Here is an 18,047-nt window from a genome sequence, read left to right on the forward strand (position 1 = left end):
AGGTTCAGCTTCTCTATACCTTCCCTGCAGCCCGCCTTTGGATTAATGGCCAAATCTCAGAGCCTATTCCCATCACCAGGGGCACTAGGCAGGGGTGCCCGCTTTCACCCATGTTATTCACCATCTCCATGGAGCTCCTAGCTGCCAGGCTCCGGCCACACTACACTCAGAGGGGTCTCGGTTTCGCGTTCCGTGCTCTGGTCGTGTCCATGTATGCGGACAACTTCACACTTTATGTCCGCAACCCTCAAGAGAATCTCGCCCCTATGGTCCGTGAGTTTTTTCCCCTCACGGACGCTACGATCCCCTTCACTCTGGATTACTCTTTCGTATGGGCGTCGGGCCCAACTAGGTATATAGGTATTTGGCTCATTAGGGACGTGGATGAACTCTGGAAGGCTAACTTTGGCCATGCTGTGGATTTGCTTGAGTCTAAGATCCAACTCTGGTGACGGTTGCCCTTGTCTCTGGCGGGCTGCATAGCTATTGCCAAGATGGTGGTTCTTCCGAAGATTTTGTATCTATTCGTTAACGTCCCCATCCCCCTTACAGCGTACTTCTTCCGTAGGCTTCGCTCACTCTCCCTGTGTGGTTTGGGAACCCCAGATTTCAAACTATACGTCCTCAGCACCCAAGCCAGCTTCCTTCACTTCTGGCTCCACCCGATACCCTTCCAACCGCATGTTGCGGTGGAGGCTGACCTCGCTGCTCCCTGGCTGTTCCAGACAGCTCTTTTTGCTCCGGCGAAGCCCCTACGCTGCGAGATCGCCACAGTGGAGACTTTGTGATGGGCATGGGATGGGCCCCGGAGATTTCTGGCTCTAGCATGCTCTCCGCAACCGCCATACCCATTGCCCATCACCCGATATTCCCCCCTCTACAGACGGCCAGAATGATCAAACACGCGGCTCGCTTGGGACTCTCCACAGTGTTGGACCTCTACCCCATCAACACTTTCTTTATCCTCGCTGCGGGGTCTGGCCCCATGGACACCCTGCTTTACTATCAACTCAGAGCTCTCTGTAGGGAGATCCACCCCACGTTTCCCCAACCTCCCCCCTCGATGGCCGCCCTCAATTTTTTTGCGCTTGAGGACTCCCCCATCTCCACTGACCGTGCACCCGTGGCGTGGAGTGAAGATCTGGGTCCTGACCTTTCCAAGGAGGTCTGGCTCTACTGTTGCAATCAGACCAAACGTTTATCCCCGAACTACAGACTGCGTCTCATTCACTTTAAGTATTTGCATAGGTTGTATCACTCTCCCGCTCAGCTGCACAAAATGGGCCTTATCCACAGCGACAGATGTCTGCGGTGCTCCGCTCCCACTGCAGACTTCTCTCACCTTGCCTGGCTGTGCCCCAAAGTCTCAGCGTACTGGCGCGAGATATGCGCCGCCATCACCGAGATCACCTCAACGCCAGTCCAGCTGAACCCTCTGCTCTGCCTCCTTGGCTTCGTGAAATTCTGCCCTGACGCTACGCGCCGGCTGACTGCGATGCTTCTTGTTCTTGCGCGGTGCAGGGTTTCCATGTGTTGGGGCCAAAGGTCTGTGCCCAAGGTTAGCACTTGGCTCGAGGATGCTTCACGCTGTCAAACACTCTTGTCCGAATTCTGGGACCTGCTGCCGGCCACCTCCCTTCCGATTGATATTTGAGGTCCCCTTGTCTCCTATCTCTTGCGCAAGAACTCCCTGCACGCTGCGACCTCTCCCATTCTCCCCACCGGCACTCTGCCCGCGACGGCCGCCAGTGCTGGCAAGTGAGGTGCTATCTCCTTGCATACACACTCCTATGGTCCCCTGCACCCTCTCCCACACGCGCCGGGCTTCTCCTGGGCACTCTCACTCACTCCCCCTGCTGCGCCCTAGAACCTCTCTTTCTGCGTAATGTTAAGAGCTCTAATCTTTTGGTGTAAAACCTGATATCTGCAAAGAATGTGGTTCTCCCCTTTCATTGCAGACCCTCCGCCTGCATGTACTGTGACCTTGTCGTGCAATTTTGTAACCTTGCAGTGCAATCTTTGTTCAAATAAAGGTTTTTGGAGAAAAAAAAATGTGAGTTCTCTCACCCATCTCTGGGTCGGGCGTAGGTGTGGTACAGCTCTGTGGCTGGGTTTGGGCAGCCTCCCTTTCTGTCTGCCCTGTCACTGTCTTCAATCCCTCCAGCATGTGCCCCCGTTCTTCTAGATCTTCCTCAGCATTCTCACCCATTCGCACTGCCTTTAAGTGGCACTCCTCTGCCATGCCCCACTCTTGCACGTCTGCCTTCCATCTGTCTACGTTGGGGAGATGGTGTGAGACCAATGTATTGTGATGCATCTCTTGGCTAGAACTAGACCTAGTAGCGAGAACCTGTGCCACATGTGGGTACCCTTTTTTGGTGTCGGGAAGACCTCCAGTATGCACTGTTTGATGTTGGCATTAATTTGCACTGCTGTTATAGTATGGAGCGTCTATATCACTTGTTACCAATATGTTTGTTGCCGCACACAGCTCCATGTCATATGCAGAAATTTGGCAGGAGCTGTACCACATCTTGGGCATACTGCGGAGTGTCCCAGAGCGAAACGGGTCATCCTCTGAGGAGTCAGGTATGTGCAGTGCAAGTAGTGAAACTGAATGAGTTTGAACCTAGCTTTTCAAGCACCTCGTACACCTGCTCCAATGCTTTCCTCCATTCCCCCTCAGTGAGTGGGGAGATTAAGTTCAATTTCCATCTGTCTCTTACAAGGGATAGATCAACAACGTGGTCTTTTTCAGGGCTTTTTATATGCATGATATGAGCCCTCTGGTGGACCCCGGGTCAAGCAGCAGTGTAAGGATGTGGGACTCCTTCGGCTCCTCCTGGAAAGAGGTCCTTATCTCGCAGGCTCTATGCAACACTATTGCGTAATGTAAAAAGTGACCATCCGGCACATGAAACCATTCCCTCACCTCGTTGAACGTTAAGAAGGTCCCGTTTGGATACAGATCTCCTGCCTTTGTACATCCACCTTCATGCCATTTTGCAATATCCATGACTGATTGGATTCGGCAAAAACCCTGTATCCACTGGAGCGGGAGTGCATTAGCGGGCCCTGCAAAGAACCAGTGTGACTTCCTGTCCCCATAACTTTGCCACCTGCCCTATTATGTGTGGGCAGACTCTGGGGACCTGCAATCCCATCATAAGGTATTTAGGCAATCGCACCTCACTGCTCCAGTCGCCTAATAATTCTTTTTAGACAGTGCGGTCCTCCATTCACCATTTTGCCGCATATTGTAGCAATCCTGCAAGATAGTAGAGTCTCAAGTCCGGGAGCCCCAGTCCCCCCGGTCTGTGTCCAGCTTGAGGATCATAAGTTTAATTCTGCTGCGTCCGCAAGCCCATACCAGAGAGAGTAGGAGGCTATTGAGAAAGTTGAATGTGGACTTCAGGAAACTACACAAGGAGTTCTGCAGTACATATAAACAGCAGGGAAGCATTACCATCTTCGCCACGGTCACCCTACCGATTATTGAGAGGCGAAGTTTATTCCAGAATCAAATCGATTCCTTCAGGCCTGTTGTCACCCTCCCCATGTTTAATGCATATTGGGGTTCCGGTCGGTGCGCCACTTGCATACTTAGATAGCGGAAGTGGCCCTTTTCCCAGCTAAACCCCACCTTGGGGAGGTCCAGCGTGTCCTCTCATGCAAGTTCCTCCAGTGGAAAATAATGGACTTCCGGTGGTTAACATGTAAGCCCAACGCTGAACCGAAGGAGGCCAGCACCTCTAACAATACTGATATTGTCCCTTCTGGCTGGGGAATGTATAGAAGGGTATCATCCGCATATAGGGAAAGTACATGAGTGTGCCCATCTACGACAATACCCCATTGAGCCATGTCTCTTCTCTGGCGGATTGCCAATGGTTCCATCACCAAAGCGAACACTAGTGGGGACAGAGGGCACCCCTGCTGCGTACCCCGCTCAATTTTCAGTGCCTCTGATACTAGGCCACCATTTTGCAAACGCGCTCTTGGCTGGTGGTAGAGTAGTCTTAACTAGGTATATATTCTGAGCCGGGCCCTATTCTTCGCAGGACTTCCCATATGTATTCCCAGCGCAGCGTGTCAAATGCTTTCTCAATATCTAGGACAACGACTTCTGAGTGGATTCCACTGTCGGCGACTGAGTGTAAAACTTGTGATAGGTGTCATATGTTCATATGTGTTGTCTCCTGGGCATGAACCCCCATTGGTCCTCACGCGCCAAGTGAGTCACCACTCTGCCCAGTCAAACTGCCAGGACTTTAGCAAGTAGTTTGGCATCGATGCCCAGCATTGACAGAGGTCTGTATGAGCCTGGGTCACAGGTGTCTCTGCCAGGCTTGGGTTAGCATTACAATCTGTGCCTCTCTCATGGACTGGGGCTAGGCTCCCTCCCGCTTCGACTCCTGCAGGGTCTCCAGCAGTCGGGGAGTAGTATGTCTGCCAGGCGCGGTTCGTCCATTGGGGCGTGGGGGTGTAGCCCTCCCTGCCCGACGCCGCCCGTAGCTCCCTCATGACAATCATGTCAATGAATCAACATGACGTCAGACCGCCGGGCGGGCGTCATGTTGATTCATTGACATGATTGTACGGACAGCAACACAAGTACGCATGCGTGGGGACGGAGGGTGAATTTTTACCCGTGCCCACGCATGCGCACTTGTGTTTTGGCGGCTTTGCGCATGCCCATCAGGAGCCCTAATGGGCGTGCTGCGGGCGAGAGGGTACCTGTGCCCCTGGCGCCAGGATTGGCCAGGGGCGCTGTGAGCCTGTGACGTGTGCGGGACCGGCAGCAAGGTAAGAGTGTGTGTTTTTCGGTGTTCCAGTAAACTAGCTTGCACAAATGACTTGAGATAGTTCAGTGTGTTTATGATGTATGGATGCAGGATGGGTGGGTGGATGGATGAATGATGTATGGATGGATGCATGCATGCATGATGGGTGGATGCATGATGGATGGATGGGTGGATGCATGAATGAATGATGTATGGATGCAGGGTGGGTGGGTGGATGGATGGGTGGGTGCATGAATGATGTATTGATGGATGCATGCATGATGGGTGGATGCATGATGGGTGGATGCATGATGGATGGATGGGTGGATGGATGGGTGGGTGGGTGCATGAATGAATGATGTATGGATGCAGGGTGGGTGGATGTATGAATGATGTATGGGTGCATGCATGCATGATGGGTGGATGCATGATGGATGGATGGGTGGATGCATGAATGAATGATGTATGGATGCAGGATGGGTGGATGGATGGGTGGATGCATGAATGGTGGATGGGTGGATGCATGAATGATGTATGGATGTATGGATGGATGCATGGATGGATGCATGGATGCATGCATGATGGGTGGATGCATGATGGATGGATGGGTGGATGGATGGATGGATGCATGAATGATGTATGGATGGATGCATGCATGGATGCATGCATGATGGGTGGATGCATGATGGATGGATGGATGGGTGGGTGCATGAATGAATGATGTATGGATGCAGGATGGTTGGGTGGGTGGATGGGTGGATGCATGAATGATGTATGGATGGATGCATGCATGATGGATGGATGGGTGGATGGATGGATGGGTGGGTACATGAATGAATGATGTTTGGATGCAGGATGGTTGGGTGGATGGATGGGTGGATGCATGAATGATGTGTGGATGGATGCATGCATGATGGGTGGATGGGTGGATGCATGAATGAATGATGTATGAATGCAGGGTGGGTGGGTGGATGGATGGGTGGATGCATGAATGATGTATGGATGTATGGATGGATGCATGGATGGATGCATGGATGCATGCATGATGGGTGGATGCATGATGGATGGATGGGTGGATGGATGGATGGATGCATGAATGATGTATGGATGGATGCATGCATGGATGCATGCATGATGGGTGGATGGGTGGGTGCATGAATGAATGATGTATGGATGCAGGATGGTTGGGTGGATGGATGGGTGGATGCATGAATGATGTATGGATGGATGCATGCATGATGGGTGGATGCATGAATGAATGATGTATGGATGCAGGATGGGTGGGTGGATGTATGGGTGGATGTATGAATGATGTATGGATGCATGCATGCATGATGAGTGGATGCATGATGGATGGATGGGTGGATGCATGAATGAATGATGTATGGACGCAGGGTGGGTGGGTGGATAGATGGGTGGATGCATGAATGATGTATGGATGGATGCAAGGTGGTTCGGGCTCGCTCGCTGCGCTCGATCGCTGCGGTACAATATGCAAATTAGTTTACGCCCTTCCACTTTTAAATGTCACCAGCCGCCCCTGATGTCTGCGTATGTCTGATGGAATTCCACCAGGATGCCAACTGGCAGCAAGCCATGCTTTGTAGGGCTCCTTTTAGATCCTCTAGTTGGATCTCTGCATCAAGGTCTGTCATCTGTTCCCCGGTGAGGTGGGGGAGGGGCACCCCAGCCAAGAATGTCCCACCCCGAGGTGGAGTGGGCTCCGGAGGCTCCCGTTATACCTCAGCTAAATGTTCAAACAATACTGAATTGACTGTGGCCTGTGTGAGGGTTGTGGTCCAGTCGGGGGCCTGAAAATCGATATTAGTGGGTTAGGGCGTTCGTGCTTCAGCAGCCATGCCAGTAAACTCCCAGACCTGTCACCCTCTCTGTTAAGTAACTGACGATATTCTCACCTAACAAAGCAGTCCAATCTGTTTCAGATCTCACCAACTCGTCGCTGTGGAGTCACTATCAGGTTCCGGCTGCTGCCTTCCGTATTTCAGTTCGGTCAGCCAGTGTTCAGCAGCAGTTAAGTCCCGCTCCAGGCGTCTCCTTGTCTCCCCTATTCTAGATAGGCTTGCTCCGTGTGTGACTACTTTAATCGTGTCCCACTCCATCCCTCTGCTATTTGTGGTCGACCACTTCATATTGAAGTATCCCATGGCTTCCCTGAGATCCTCCTGAAATACCTTGTCACAATGTGTCTCCGGTCCCATGCGCCACAGCGGGACCTTTGTTCTAACGCGCTCCGGTTCCCATTCCAGCATCACCGGAGCGTGATCTGAAAGGAAGCGGCCTAATAATTTGATCTGTGCCGCATTCCAGCAGGTCTCCTGGGAGCGCAGGAATGGTTGAGTATACTAGAGACGCCTCGCGACAGTGTGTAACAGGTGAATCCCCTCATACCTGCATGTGTTGCACGCCAGATGTCAACGCAATGCAGGCGACTCATTATCTCTTGGAGGGCTGCTGTCATGTGGGGCTTAGTATTCTGTTTCGGGGGGTGCCTGTTTAGGTTTCCATTCCAGTATACAGTTGAAATTCCCTGCCCATATCAGTTGCATCCCAATATATGGGAGAAGTAATTTCTCTAGGTCGTAATAGAATTCATCGTTATCCACATTTGGGCTGTAGACATTCACCAGGCATAACTCCATGCCATCCAGCACGCCATGCACTATCACATATCTGTCAACTGAAAATAAGCCAATGGGGGACCTTCAGATCTGCACCTCACGCTAGTTTTGTATATTGCTGTATTTTGTATTCCGCTGCGCATTATATTATATCAGCGCTTAATGCGAGCGTGTAACAGGATTTACCAGCGCTTTTAAAATAAACTTACCGCGTTATAATATTTTAGTTGGACTTTCTTTATTCTGCCCTTGTTTTTAATAGTATTACTCTGCCCACACACTCGCATAATAATTGTGCCCCCCACCGCTGTTTGGAGCGGATAACATTGTAGTAGTGCTTACTGCTCGTGCTCTTCGGCCGCCATTTTGGAAGTAACTGGGGAACTCGAGAGGTGCCTTGAACTGAGCGCTCTAGTGCTCAGACGGACGCTCAGGTGAGCCTGTACTTAAGGCGACCACTTTTGCAAGCCTATCCTAGGGGAAGGCTGTATTTTGTATTCCGCTGCGCATTATATTATATCAGCGCTTAATGCGAGCGTGTAACAGGATTTACCAGCGCTTTTAAAATAAACTTACCGCGTTATAATATTTTAGTTGGACTTTCTTTATTCTGCCCCTGTTTTTAATAGTATTACTCTGCCCACACACTCTCGCATAATAATTGTGCCCCCCACCGCTGTTTGGAGCGGATAACATTGTAGTAGTGCTTACTGCTCGTGCTCTTCGGCCGCCATTTTGGAAGTAGCTGGGGAACTCGAGAGGTGCCTTGAACTGAGCGCTCTAGTGCTCAGACGGACGCTCAGGTGAGCCTGTACTTAACCCTCCCACTGTTCGCGCAGCGGTGACGCGCAGCGGGAGCGCCTGACTCGCGCATGAGTCAAACCAGAGTCCTGCCCGTCTGCGCCCGTCTGCGCTAAGGAGGCGAAGAGACGGAGGACTCTGTGCTATCATTCACCACCGTTCCGTCCTCATCTAGGTATGTCAAGGGAATATCTCCTGTCTTGTAAAGGGCCCCACGTACCTTGTCATGACGTATTATGTCCTGACACTTAGGTTGGCCCGGCTTGTTGTAGTCGGTGCCAGCTCACGCTGAGCCCCGAGCCCACCCACAAAATACTCTCAGATTCTCCTGTCCTACGGGGGGGTTTAATTAATGCACGATCTCTCTCTAAAAATGCACAAAATATTAATGATCTTATTGTGGAGAACAACCTGGATTGGCTTTTGGTCACTGAAACGTGGCTTAAACAGTGGTGTAATCCCGATCTAGCTTTAGCCCTCCCGCAGAACTTCCTTATACAACGCCTGGATAGACCTAAAATACGAGGAGGAGGCCTCGCTATAATCTACCATAAATTTCTTAAGTGTTCCACTCAGGAATTGGTGGATGTAAAAGAGGCGGAGGCGGTAGCCTTCACCCTAGGTATCCATGATTCTCTTACTTTTTCAGGCGCCCTTATTTATCGCCCCCCAGGACCTCCTACAAAGTTCCTGGAAACCGTGGGCGAAGCACTGAGTGATCTGACCCTTAGATTTTCCCAGTTCACAATACTGGGTGATCTAAACTTGCATTTAGACTCCTTTAAAGAACCTGGAGTGAGTAGCTTCATGGACATAATTGATGTGTTAGGTCTTACGCTTTTGAACCGGGAACCCACACATGTGGCAGGACACTTGTTAGATTGTATCTGCTCTAACTCCACTAGGTTGAGAGTTAAACCTCCCAGCCCCCAGGTTTGGACCGATCATTTTTTTATTCCTTTCCATATTGTTTTAAATTCTCCACTTACTGCCACTCCTACGATAGGTAAAAAATATTATGATGCCAGACACATTCCCAACTGGAAAAATTTAGCCAGTAGACCTGATGTAGTAGCCCAACTGGAAGCCAGTATACCGGCTTTATCCGGCCATACTTCCACAGATAATCAGACCTTTCGTGATTGGATCGCCAAAGCGGGGGCAATGTTGAAACCTCTTAGCCAGAACACCTCAAGATCTACTAAGATCAAGAAGAGCGCTCCCTGGTTTTCACTGGCCTTGAAATTAGAACTGGGAGAGGTAAGAACCTTAGAACGGAGGTGGGGAAGAAATTATGATGCCACCGCCCAAACACCTATAAGTCAGCGAGACGGAGGTATCACGCCGACTTAAAATCTGCTAAGAAAGCTTACTACCTACAGGCCCTCTCTATGGCAGGCCAGGAACAAAAAGCGATCTTCAAAATTGTAAAGGACTTTATGAGCCCATCAGCTCTATCGCAGGAGATTTCTCCGTCTCAAGACCTCTGTAATGCGATATCTGACTATTTTGAAGACAAGATTCTTACCATCGTGAAGACCTTTCCCTTAGCCTCGACTATCTCGATGGTTCCTGAGCAGATAGAGGAGATTAAGACCTCTGTTCGTTTGGAAGAATTTACTCCGGTCTCTCTTGAGGAGACCTCTAAGGCTATTCTAGCCATTAAATCTGGATCACCTTTCGATCCCTGCCCCCCTTTAGTTTTACAAACTCTAGTAGAGATGGTAAATCCCATAATTAATGGGATTATAAACTCATCTTTAGTCACGGCAGATATCCCGAACGAATGGAAGTGTGCAGCTGTCAAGCCCCTTCAAAAAAAGGCACTAGCCGACCCTACTACTCTTTCCAACCTGCGTCCCATCTCCCTGTTGCCTGTGCTGTTCAAACTGGCGGAAACGTTCGTCAATAGTCAACTGACGAACTTTCTGGAGAAGAACAACATTCTCCACCCTAACCAGTCAGGGTTCCGATCAAAACACTCTACTGAAACGGCCCTGCTTTATACAGCAGAGACCCTGCGAGCGGCCATGGACCAGGGCAAGAAGGCTGTCCTAATCCTACTTGACCTGTCGGCAGCCTTCGATACGGTTTCACATAACATCTTGGTGGACCGGTTGGCTGTCGCAGGTGTGGAGGGGAGAGTCTTGGCCTGGCTTACGAACTTCCTTAGCAACAGATGCCAAGTCACAGTGTTGGGTCAACACCAGTCTGAAGCAAAGGTCGTCAGCTCAGGGGTCCCTCAGGGCTCGAGCTTAAGCCCAGTACTTTTTAATTTGTACATGGTACCCCTAGTAGAACTGATCGCGTCATTTCAGATCAGTTCAATTTCATACGCTGACGATACCCAACTCATTCTGGTGTTAGACAGGGAACGGCCCAGGGCTGAAGAAGATCTCAAGGAATGTCTAGCAGCGACATTTAAATGGATGACTGACAATCATTTAAAATGTAACGCTGGTAAAACAGAAATCCTGCCGTTTGGGAGTCACAATCTGTTTTCCCCAAAAGTGTGCTGGCCAGCGGACGCTGAAGCTCCTCCCAATACAATTACATCTGCTCGTAACTTGGGGATCAAATTTGACGATCAACTGTCTTTTAAACATCAAGCAGTGACAGTGGCTGGAACTTGTTTCCAGATTATAAAAGCCTTGAGAAAGTTTTTTGACTTTCTCCCACTGTCGGCCAGGAAAACAGTTGCAGTGGCCCTAATAAACTCTAGGCTGGATTATTGCAATGGCTTATATGCTGGAGCCAACAAAATCGTGCTCCATAAGCTGCAAATGGTCCAACATGCAGCCGCCCGCCTAGTACTACGTTGGCCTCGCAGGTCTTCAGCCTCGGCAGCACTTAAAATACTCCATTGGCTGCCTATAGGCAAAAGAATCCTGTTTAAGATTCTCATAATTACCTTCAGGGCATTCCATCAACAGGGCCCAAAATACCTGTGCAATGGTTTTAAGAGGTACCATCCGACATGCTGTTTGAGGTCTGCCAGCCAGAATCTACTAACAGTCCCCCGATTCAAGCTGGTAACAAAAGGCGGTAGATCACTTTTTGTACTGGGCTCCAAGGCCTGGAATAAGCTCCCGCCCCATCTACGAATACTTTCTCAAGAAACACACTTTAGGAAAGCGTTAAAAACTTGGATTTTCTCTTTAACTGATGCGGCGTGTTGGGAACTGGTATAATGTGTAGTGCAGCATGCAGGTCATTTCTTTCCCTCCAACCTTTTCCATCTAGGTTGGACTGAGCGCCAAGATACTCCTTGGAGTGAAAGAAGCGCTATAGAAGTGTTCCTTACATTACATTACATTACATTGCAGAGTCCTGGCGCAATCACTCCAGCACCTGCTGTTGTGCAGAGCCTCTGTGTTCCACATCTTTAGTTGATAAAGCTAAAGGAGGTGCGCCAGGTAATGAAGTCCAGTCAGGTTTGTTATTTCAAAACCTTCATTTGTACCTTTTTTTCGTTGAACATATATCCTGAATAACACATACTGCTCAGCCAACGCGTTTCATTCCAAACAGTGGGAACTTCATAAGGGCTTAACTAAAAGTGTCAATAGGTTCAATCTTCCCAGGTAAATCAATATTATCATTCCAGCTCAGTGTGCTGGTTGCATAGGGATTTTCCAAAGCAGCACAATGCCCGTTACAGAATACCCTGATAAGTATCCTGTTCCTTACTTCAGCTTTTCAACTCGATAGACTATCACATATCTCCCTTCTATATCTGCCACATATGCCACATATCTGCCACATATCCACATATCTGGAATGGAACCTGTGTGGCCACCTAAATCGCCACTCCCTTAGCATAGGTGGAATAAGTGGATGCAAACAGCTGGCCCCTCCATTTCTTATGGAGTTTCTGAATTTCGGGGTCTAAGAGGTGTGTCTCTTGCAGCATTACAACCTAGGCACCCTGCCGTCATAAGTATGTTTGTACCCTGTAGCACTTTACAAACGAGTTAAGCCCCCTCACAATCCACGTTATTAAATTTGAATTGCCCCATTACACATCTCCTATGGCCACCCTCCTGTTGTAAGTCCGGTGTTCCGCCGCCATCGCTGCCAACGTAAAACAGTAAACGAATCAATAACACATCCCTCACCCCCGGGTAAACACTACAATAATGAATTGTGCCTCCCCAGTCATTCCCTCTCCAACCACCTCCTCCTGTACCCCCAAACCATTGAAAACGAAAACAAACTGTCTATAAACCACCATCGTTCATGGCACTTAACCACAATGCTGTGAGCAACAAATCGCACACTAAAACACCACACATCACGATCCTCATGCTACTATCATAGGTACCACTTGAATTCATCTATATTGTGTTTCAGACCAGGTCGGTGCACATCGCAGATGTCGTAAAAATCCGCCAGTAACACCTTCCTAGGCCTGGTCTCCACTTACACCCAGGCGCTCCACTCCTCATTTAGTGTAACGAGAAAGGGTGATAGTTTAGAGGAGTGAGAGAAAGAGGGGGAAGGGGAAAGGGGGCGTGTCCGCCCGTTTAATGATAATGCTTAACTCAACCAACCCATTCAGCATACCATGCGGAGGGAAAGGTCATTAGACGCAGAACCTCAGCAGGTGCTAACTTTACCAGGTGTGCCAACAAAGGCTTCTTTGGGATGCAAGAACTTGACAACTGCACCACAGAAGTGAAATGGTGACGAAGCAGAATGTTCCTTACGCATGGGGAGTGAAGCTAAGCAGTTAGTAGTCAGCTTGACCACCAACAAGCCTTGTTCCCAGCAGAGGTCACAGCTGGGTCAGTCTTCTTCCAGAGGTTCTGGGAAAGCTTTAGAGTGCTGAGACTCAGTGAGGATCAGGACTACGCTCCCAAAAGGCACCTGGCTTGTTACTTTTTGGGCTGGTCCACAACGGATCCCAGCGGTCTGTCCTTCTTCGGAACATGGAAATGTGGTTTGTGCCTGCCGACTGCCAAGGCCGGACTGGGAATCCAAAGCAGCCCTGGCACTTTTGTTGGACCATCCCCCCGGTGGTGTCGGTACAAGTCTGAAGCACTGCTGATTTTGTTACTAGGGGGTGATATTGCGGCACTGCTGCAAAACTGGCCCCCATGACTGCAAAACCAGGCCCCACCCTTCCAGCCTCCCGGGGCAACGCCCAATGCCCGCTCCGGCCTGTCTGGCCCTGCCGACTGTAGAGGACTAGTACCTGTAGCCCTAGGGAGTCCTGATGAAGTCTTTGGCTTGCAGAGGTGTTCACCTTCCTTTTGGAACCGGCCTCCGATCCTGGACAAGTCGTAGTTCGGTAGGTGCAGGGATCTGCCACAGGTGCAGTATTTGTGCCTCTTCTTCGTGGAGTGATGCCTGGTGCTTACACAGCTTCTCTTTGTAATTTTATTTGGAATCGTTTTTATAGATCCATAAAGGTACATTATAAAAATGCATCATAACATGCTTTTCTTTGTCATCTTTTCCAGAGCAGTAATGGAGTTCTGGTGCCGGGTTGCCCCATAAACCCTGGGTTTAGGGGGTGTTTAGGGGAGTGAAGGCTAGGAGCCAATACTATTCCTGCCAATACTATTCCTGCAACTAATCTGCCCCTGAGGTGACCACATCCGGTCTGTGACCAAACTACCCAGAACAGACTATTTGTAGGAGTTGTCAAGATGGCACAGGCCATCCTCAGCTGTACAGAACCACTAGCCCACCCTAGATGTGTGGCTAGCCTTTACTGGGTTTTCGCCTCCTGAATATCCAATTTCCCACCTGCCCGCGACCATGGGGGCCTGGGTGAAAGGGGGGGCTTTTGTGTGCAATTGGAGACAAGTCACTTACTTATTAGAGGCGGTGAAACCTTTGAGGCAGACCGCCCTGATGGGTCATTCACTAGTCATCCTGAGAGGGCAGAGATGTGACAACTTTCTTGCACAGGCCTTTTGTCTCACATCCTCTGGGAGTAATAGCACTCACCAGCAGGAGGTCAAATTCTCGGGTACCACCGTGGAGCTGGCTATCTTGGGTTTGTCCAGTAGCCAGTCCACATTAACCTAAGGACCGCCGTTCACTTACAGTAAACTTGAATGGCAAGGTTACTGTAGAGGCATATAAGTCTGGACATATATGCCTTCACCATAAGGATAATGCACCCTGCCTCCTGGGCTTTAGGAGGCCTACCTTAGGGGTGACATATATACCTTAAGGCAGTGAGATGACTGTCACACATGGTAGGAGCAGAGTCGAACTTGAACAGAGAAACTGCTCATGCAATCTGCGGTAGCAGCACTGCATACTTTATGTTTACTCGGGTCACTCAGGGTGTCACAAGCAGTGCTGCAGCCCTGGTGACCCCTTTAACACCCTTGCCCTGGATACCACTGGTATCATATACTAGGGACTTGTAAAGGGGGGTTATAGTATCTTGCCAATTAGGTGTACCAATTCACATTACCTTTTAAAGGGAAAGAGCACTGGCACTGGGCCTAGCTAGCAGGTCCCAGTGCATTTTCAGTTCTAAAACCACAGCATCAAGATCAAAAAAGTGTGGGGGGGGGTGACTATCCCAAAAAGGGTACTTTCCTACAGAGCTGTATCTTTGCGCACCCCCAAAGAATGTGATAGAATGTACCTTCTTGTTCACACCCCCACTAGCAACGTGTGTAGTCATACCTTCCTGTTTTTGGAGTAATACAATCTATGCAGGATTCTCAGCTGTACTAATCAGAACCAGCCCGGATCGCTATTTCACACAAGCTTTGGAGGGCCTCAGTCAGTCATCATCTTTGAGGGCTCCTAGGTCTCCCTTCCAGGCCTCTTGCAAAGCTACCCTGGGTTCAGGACAGTTATTAATATGTTTTTTCTATATAGTGGAGATGGCGTGGTCTGTGATGTGTTCAATAAGTAGGTGGTCTTTCAGTGAAGTAGACTCTGGCAGTTGCTCCCCTTCAACTACATGTCTGCTAAGGGCGTGCCCCAGTTGTAGATATTTGTATCACTCTGTGTCTGCCATGGTGTACTCCTGGTGCAAGACCTCAAATGTGGATGAACCGATTGGTGGTAGAGGCAAGATGGCGTCCGTGGCGGACGAGTGAGCGAGCCGCTCCTGCCGGACCCTGTTGGGCTCATCGGAGGACGGAGCAAAGTAGGATAAGAGAAGGAGACGGGCATAGGGTATTGGCGCCAGACTTACCGGTGACTTTGTTGTTGGAGTTTTCACCGTCGGATTTGTGTTCGCGCTGTGGGCTGTAACGGAGTTTGGAGCCTGATGCTGTGGCTGCGGCTGTTCTCAGCTTCGTGTGTGTAGTGGCTGCGGAGGAGTCGGGTGTGGTGTGCGTTGTTAGAGGATCGGCTCATCTGCTCGGTGTTTCCGGACTCTCCTGCGAGCCCCATGCAACGTAAGCAGCGAATGGAGAGGCCGCTGGCGAAAGGAGGCTGTAGAAGGAATCGACTGCAGGAAGGAGAGCTTGTGGAGGCTGCAGACGCCGTGGAGGGAGCAGGAGGTGCCACGCAGGTGAGAGGGACTATTCAAGGGGATAATTGCAAAGGAGATACAACCTGCATTTCGGACCCTGGTTCAGTCGCAGCTGCGACTAGAGCTAAAATGTTACAAACCACGGGGAAGAAAATTCCAGAATTGTTTTTGGCAGCAAAAGACAAGGAAAATGAGAGACTGCGACGGGGGAGCAAGGGTGGGGAACTTGTGGCGATGCCTGGAGCCTCAGGCGAAGTGGTAAACGAACCTGGTGGGGAAACTGAGCAGGCTCTTATAAATGCCCTGGTTAATTCTTTGGCTACCACAGAGATATCTATTACCATGAAGGATGCGATAATTGATGCCGTTGCCGGTGCCGGTGCTGTAGGCGGAAGGCGCTAACTGTACCCTTTGAAACCTCAGAACCCTCTGAAGTAATTAAAGGTAGTGTGGTGCGGAGTCCTGATCTTGGCTTAGGGGCGGACAAGCGAGGAGGTCAGGAGCAGCAGATATTGGCCCCAGAAACTGATTCTGTGGACTTCTATTCCCTGTCTGAACATTCAATGTCCTCGTGTGAGGACCTTGCTCTCCAATACTCAACCCATATGAGTATGGGGGATGGAAGTATGCATAGCAGTTTGGATACGGATCTGGAAGATCACCGAGAGAGCAGTACTCAAACCGTTAGGAAGATTGACGTGAATAGGAAGAAGCGGATCCTTGGAAATTCTTTGGCGCAAGGGGGACAATTGGATAGACCAGGGGCAGAGGGGACAGAGGGGAAAGAAATCTCTCTGGCTCTGATTTATCAGTCGATTATTCAGCATCGGGAGGAGATTCGAGAAGTAAGTCAAAGGGCCCAGAACTCTTGTTGGAAGCTTCAGAACTCTGTTAGACGCCTGGTAAAATCGCATTCGGAATTTCTACCGAGATTTAATGAAGTGGAGTCACATATCTCTACCATAGAGGATGAACTAGCACAACATAAGATTGTTATTGATACCCATGTTGCGACCCAGAAGACATTAATTGGAAATTAGCGGACATCGAAAATCTGTCACGTAGAAATAACCTGAGGATCCTTCAGATACCGGAAGTGAAGGAGGGCTCTGATCTTCGTGGGTTTATTATTGAATTGTTTAAAAAAGCTTTGCCTGAAGTGACAAACTGGGATTAGGACCGGGAGGTGGAGCGGGTGCACCGATTTCCATTTATTATTCGACCCCGAGACCTGGACAGCAAAACCAAAAACCTAGGGCTATTTTAGTACCCTTTAATAGCTTTCTCGCTCGAGAGGAGGTATTTTTGAAGGCACAACCAGATAAGAAAAGGAGCGGGGGCGATTTAGATTTTTTTGTGCACCCTGATTTATGCCAACAGTCAGAGTTACGCTGGCGGTATTGCCAGATGATCCCGGAGTTCCAATCCAAGGGTGCTCAGGCATGTCTAATGTTTCCAGCTAAGTTGAAAGTGGTGCACAGAGGACGTACACGTTTCTTCACCAATATTGGGTCTGCGAAAGAGTTTCTGGGTTCTATTTAGTAAATTAATTTAGTTAATCTGAACTGTACAGAGGGAGATAGATGGAGATGTCTGGTTTAGGGTTTTTCTCTGGCTTTCTTGTTTTTGGTTCTCCTTCTTAATCCTTTCTCTTTCCTTATGGTATATTTGAGTTATAGGTTGGAATGTGAGACCCACAGGCAAAGACAGGGGGCTGTGGGTGAGCTTGCATCTACAGGACTATGAGTCCTAAAGCTTCGTTAAAGGGAGGGGGGGTGGAGAGTGGGGGGAGGAAGCGAAAGGGTGGAGGGGCAAGGGAGTTTATGGGGGTTGGGTAGCACTTAGGTGGGGTGTAAAAGGGGGAAAAGGTTTCACAGCGGCAAGAAAGCATTTAGCTTGTAAGATTTAAATTTACATATTGATAATAAGTAGATGTCAAATGGCAGGTTTATGTTTTTTTTTTTTTAAGGTTAGGAATGTTTTTGGGGAGAATATTAACATATGACCTTAACAATGTCGCGTAAGGGAATAAAAATCTGTACATTAAATGTGTCAGGTCTTAATAATTGGGCAAACGACAAAAAGTGGCAGCGGAAATTCGACATATTCGGCCTGATTTACTTTGTATACAGGAGACTCATATACCTTGGCCTAAACGAGGGTTATTGAAGGACCTGGGGTTTTCAGTGTTATCGGCGTCGGGTCAGCTGGGTATGACACGGGGGGTAGCAATTTTAGCTAGCAGTAATACTGTGAGTTGTGGGCGGAGGCTGGCCGATAAGCTTGGCCGGTGGGCTATTTTTGAGTGTGGGGTTGAGGGTTATTATTTTACGTTGTGCACTATCTATGGGTCTAACTTGGATGATC

The sequence above is a fragment of the Lissotriton helveticus genome, chromosome 4_1 (assembly GCF_964261635.1).
Source record: "Lissotriton helveticus chromosome 4_1, aLisHel1.1, whole genome shotgun sequence".
Taxonomy (NCBI): domain Eukaryota; kingdom Metazoa; phylum Chordata; class Amphibia; order Caudata; family Salamandridae; genus Lissotriton; species Lissotriton helveticus.